We start from the raw sequence: 6,000 nt of genomic DNA, 5'->3' as shown, positions 1-6,000 counted from the left end.
TTACAACCCCGAATTTCTCAACGTAAGATTCTGGTCATCACGCTTTATCACACCGCGAAGCAGCACGTTATCAGCGATAATCCAGGAACTCTTGTAAGCGTCGATATCAGTCATCTTGCGTGATTCCAGTGGCTCTGGAATGTCCGGCGCTGTAAACGCAAAGGCATGATGTCACACGAACGTTTTTTTTTTTTTTTTTTCATGCGGCGCCGTCGAACCCACGAGGTCCTGAATCTGCTTAGTTTTATGATATCACAGGCATATAAGACGGCGAAATCAGCAGATTAAAGCGCTGACACTCGATAATGACCGTTACGAGTGACTCCTTTGAGTAGTTATACCTGCCGTGGAGGCCCGTAGCCAGGGGGGGGGGGGGAGGGCACCCCTCCACCCGCCTTGAAATTAGATGACACATGGTGTTTTATCGAAAGTAAATCATGAAAATAGGCGTTTTTCTCAAATAGTCAAGGCTTTCAGCATGTAGCCCCCCTCCCGAAAAAAATTCGTGGCTACGGGCCTGCTGCCGTGTTACAAACGCAAAACTACGTCACACACCTTCGCCGCGACACACATACGCCCACAAAAGCGTTCGCCTTAGCATACGTTAAAGGGACACTAAAGAGCAAAATGATTTTTCTCATTTTAATAAAGTACTATTTCACGATACGAAAAACCGCACGCTTGCTGCGAGAAGACGCTTAGTAAGAGAAAACGCGCAAAAACAATATGTGTGCCGACGCCTCCATGAAGTTCTGGTGATTTTCGATTTTCCTCGATTTTCTCCTCCATTATAAACCAATGATAGCGAAAATTAACGACATTAGAGTTCTCAGAGCACAATTTATCGATCTAAGCCGATTCACTGTTTTTCTTTGTGTCCCTTTTAGGTTGCTTCGAGAGTGACGACAGCACAAGCGCACACCCGTGACGTCACATTATTCAAACTACCGGAACGTATCACGCCTGTGACGAGTGTCACCCGGACGCTCCGCTGCTATATATTTCGGATGAAGTTATCTGGCCACGCCACTTGAAGTTATCATTCGACGAGGGTGAACCATTGGCTATCCTATCGAAATGAACGTACGCCTGCGCGCCAACGAACCGCTGAGCAGACTGGCCGAACAGCTGAGGGACGTCGGCGGGCCAACCGTTGGGGAGTTGGACCTCACAAACTGCATCGGCGTCGACGTCAACCAACTACTTCCCCTCATCGCCGAATGCGGGCTTCTCCAACGCTTGCGTTGCCCCTCCTGCGCCATACCGCCCAGCAATGTGATCAGGCTTGCGATGCAGCAGCTACCGTACCTTACGGAAGTCGAGTTCTCCTGCCTCGTTGACAGAAATGCCTTGCAGGCCGAGATCAAAAACATAGTCTCATCGAAGTACCCTCCAGGCGGCGGCGCTTTCACCCTGAGACGCATATACTGCGAAGTGGGCCAGCATCACAACTTTGTCCTACTGTTGGCTTTACTGCACCACTCCCCCAATGCGAACGATCTACACGTGCATTTAGTGTGCGGTGATTTCCAGAAGACTGTCGAGGCGTGCCGCGGCCTCCTTGCGACGCACAGACAGCTGGAGACGTTCACGTTCACCTCGGAACTGCCTTCGCCTATCCAGGACGAACCGGTTCCACCATTCGATTTCGCCACGCTCGCCGCCGTCTGCGCAAATATCAGCCACCTGAGGTCCGTAAGCTACTGGAGCTGTGCTCGACTACGGACCTCGCGGATGACAGCGCTGCAAGACGGATTATGCTATTTCAGACGATCCTGGTCGCTGTTGAGGACGACCTCACGACGGAATGGATTCGTTTGGCCTGCGTGAAACACGATTGGAAGAACGTGCGCCAACTATGCCTCGTCCTGTTGCCGCCGCGCCCGTCCATCTTCTACCCAGCGGCAGGCGGCAACTACCGCGACTGTCTTCGTGCATTCAGCAATGCACTCGCGCACGTCGTCGAGATTAACATAAGCACGTTCCATTTCGAAATTGGTCTCGACGTTACCGCGCTTCTTCAAGAAGGCTCGCTGCAGTTCCTGCAGTCGCTCTCGGCGCCCCCTTGCGGCTTTCGTCGCGTGTCAGCTCTGCGCCGTCTGGCGCTCCACTGCCCCGACTTCCAGGAACTGGACGTCCGCTTCGAGAGGAGGGGCCGCTTTTCCCGGTGCGATGGATGCGAGGGCAATAGCTCCCTTGTTACCGAGGAAGGCTACCGAATTTCGCGACGGCGCCAGCCCCGTCTTTCGGAACGGGCTTGCGAGGTTGACCTTGAGCCAACTACACGACGCTGCGTGCCTGTGGTTCATCGAGTCTTGCAAGCCAATGGCCACACTGCGGTTGTCCTACTGCCCTTTGGAGATTCACTACGAGCTTCTGCGTCGCCCGCTCGCCGACAGCAGCGGCCCGAGCTGCCTCATCATTCAGCACCACGTTTTTGAGGTTGGACGACACAGCTCTGCTGGTGAGTACCTTTTGCCCTTGCCCACACCATTTTCTTGCCGCGAACGCGAAATGTCTCACTGCTTCCCTATGTTCGACTCGTGTGGACGACACCAGAAGTATTACGAATCATGTTTCTCTACGTACTACGCGTTCTCACGTTGCTTACTATGGTTCTAGTTGAGTGCGCGTGTAGCGGTTAACACTGTCATGCTCTAATGGCACTACACTTTAAGCTTCGCTGTGCTATTTTCTGTCGCATATACCAGTGATTGTTTTGCGTCTTAGTGTAATGGCAACAGATTTCAAACCTTTAACAACTTACCGCTGCTGTTTCTGCTATTTTATGATCCTCTGCTTCCAGAAGTTACTACAGACCTGTATATCGAACCTGTATACGGACAACTTCTATTCTTTCCAAAATTCTCCTTACGCTGTTCCCTCTCCCGAAACACCGATGAGACCCTAGTTTCCACGTCGTTTCCATTGCAGGCCAACCTTAACCGCTTTGGCCAACTGCGGTACTTGTACCTTCTATTGGAAACGCCTCTGTCACCCAGCGCGGCATCGAATGCCGTGACCGCCGCCAGCCGGAGCCTACCGTACCTGAAGGGCCTGCACGCCCACTACCAGGACATCGCCGATCCCAGACTTCTCGGCACTATCACGTGGCTGCGGGGACCTGGAGGGGCAAAGGGTGATCGCGTGCTTCGAGGCGGTCCCTGCTTCCAAAGTTGTTCGACGGCTACCTTCATAGGACTCGCAAAGCCGCTGAACCGTGACATCCAGCCGATGCTGTAACTGAAGGCTACGACACTTTTACGAAGGACACGCAAAATTTTGCTGTAGAAAAGACGTTGCACCCTACCTTTCTTTAGTTGGTACATGTGCACTAATAAATAGATCAGACTGTGCTTATTGCTTCCTTCTCTCTGGTTGGCTTGGAGCATAGCGAAGCCAGAAACGAGGACACACTCGGACACAAGACTTTTTTAAATGTTTCGACCAAAATTTTTCAAGTTAGGTGTCGCAAAATCTTCACCATCGGCCTGACTACGCCCCGGCAGGGCAGAGGCCTCTCTCCTGTTTCGTCGATCAAGTTGGTACGGTGCTTGTTACGAGTACATTAACCCCGCACGCTTCTGAATCACAACTGCCCGTATAACTTTCTGCCTCCCCCTCCCGCGCTGTGCCGTCTCTTGGAATCCATTCTGTTAATCTTAATGGCAAGTGGTTATTTTCATTTCTCTCTGCATCCCATACCCATCCCTTCTTCGTGATTTCGACTGAGGTGTCGGTAATGTTTATACGCACAGAAACCACGCCCCATAGCATATCGCTTCTTTGTGCTACATATTACGAAAACAATCTACTGGGTCACCGCACAAGATCCAAGATAATACATGCTTGTGAAGTGACGTTTCAGGTAGGTTAAGGTAATCTACTTTATAACGAACAATGACACTGTATTGTTTCCACGTTGTTCAGCGAAAAATATCAAGAGCCATGTTTGCTTCATTGATCTGACAGATTTCCGTTATTTTGCTTCCATTATATACGGAGGACGTTTCGGCAGAAGTGTAGTCTCTCTTGACGTTTCAGTCGTAAGCAATGCCCCGTGACGCGCAGGTGCAGCAGAGCGCGATCCAACCGCGGACGTGCGTCAAGTATTGAACACAGACGCAAGTATAGACATCAATTATATAGACAGATGGTCACTTGTGCCTACGTGTGGGCGGCGTTGATTTAGTTCAGATCACTGCGTTCGCATATCAAAATGCACCTGCGAGTGCGGACCGTGTATCGTGTGAACGTGGAATGAGTGTCTCGATCGTTTTTCTGCACAGGCATTTACAAAAAGAAAACACGCATCTTCCAAGAGGATTTAGAATTTGTAACAATGCAGCTCTTCTTTAGGACCCCTAGCTGTCGTCATTGTTGGCGTGGTCACGCTAAAAAAGGCCACATCACCAAGTGGAGAGGAGGGTGTCTAATGAGGGGAGGAGAGAGAAATAGGTGACGTGAACGAGCTTACGTTAAGGCCGACGATTCAATGAGTGGATTACAGTAGGAGTCACGTGATGAAGCTTACGTGAGGCGGACGATTGAAACAGTGATTGAAAGGAGATCCGTTGCCCCTGAACTGGCAGGAGGTACACTGGAGGTGACAGCAAAAGCATTTAGCAGAAAGAGAGAAGAGTCTAGACTAACCCACGGCCGACCAGAGCCGTCGATTGAAACTACAGACCTACTTAGCTTAAATAAAGAAACGAGAAAAAATGACTCAGAATTATCTGCGCAATACGAAAGAAGAGAATGTCCCTAGTAATAGTGAATGGGCAGTGCTTCACTGTTCGACTGCAGTCCCTCGCCCTCAGTCTTTCTGCCATTTCAGGGGCAACAGCTGCCCCTCTTACTTCACTCTTTTAATATCCCGCTTTACGCAATCTTCATCAGGAAACCCCTCCTTTCAGACAATTTCAATCGCCCTCCTTCCAAAAAGGGGCCCTACAACACTCCTCCAAGTAATCATCGAATGGCTTCATAAAAAGAGCCTGTTGCCTCACGATCGACTGCCGCAAAAATGTTTAGAATCGCCAAGTACGAGTGGAGTTACAGGGATATGTCGCACCCTTCAAGCGCTTTCGCTCTCCTTTCTTACCAGCAGGCACGCTTAATGCTACGCAGAGGGGATGACAAGAGTGAAAGAAAATGCGCTCTTTCGTCAGCTCGCGTTGGGCACTTTCTTTTCTTTTTTTCTTCGAACGCGCGGCTTATTTTCAGTGTGATCGCCACCGCGGAACGTGTCGGCATCCCGCGGCCGCCGCCGTAACTATGTAGCACGCGGTACTGAAATCAGTCAATCAATAGCCGGGACGTTGCGTTTACGGCATCATTTGTCGAGAGAAGAAGGAACGATTTCTAGGTCAATTCGAAAATTAATTGAAAACACCTGGCCATGTGCTGTGCCGTGATGTTTGGCTCACGTGTTTTCAGGAGCCTCAACTACCGATGGGCAGCATTTTCTAACCATGCCAAAAAAGTGCTGCAAGGCCCCTTTAAGGTTACTCACGTGACCTTCCTTCCAGTTCACTGTTTGGATTGCCCGCCTTACGCAAGCGTCATCATGTGACCACCTTTCCCTCAACGCCTCTCCACCCTTGTCACGTGCCCTTTTTAGCGCGACCACGCCAATGAACGCCAGAGCACAGAGTCGCATCAACGCCTTCACTGTAAAACTGTTCCGACTCTAAGGGTCCTATTAAATTTGGCATGGCACGCAGGAAACCCGTATTAATGAATCATATGGGTTTGACTAGCTCCTGCTAGCAGATTAACCAGATTTTGGTCTTTCCTAGGTTTTATTGAACACTGCGTAAGCTTTACCGCGAGTCGAAATAAAGCTCATGCAGATTAGCTCCCGCGCCAACGGAGGTGATGAAGTCATTAAGTTCTTTAGCATGCCCGTCAAGCTCACAGTGTAAGCGTCCATGTACTGCGCATATAATCCGACTAAGCCGTCACGGCAACTGACAAATAATTTGGTGACGCATCAAC

This window comes from Rhipicephalus sanguineus, unplaced genomic scaffold, assembly GCF_013339695.2.
Source record: "Rhipicephalus sanguineus isolate Rsan-2018 unplaced genomic scaffold, BIME_Rsan_1.4 Seq295, whole genome shotgun sequence".
In the NCBI taxonomy this organism is placed as follows: Eukaryota; Metazoa; Arthropoda; class Arachnida; order Ixodida; family Ixodidae; genus Rhipicephalus; species Rhipicephalus sanguineus.
Note: the sequence above shows the minus strand (reverse complement) of the source record.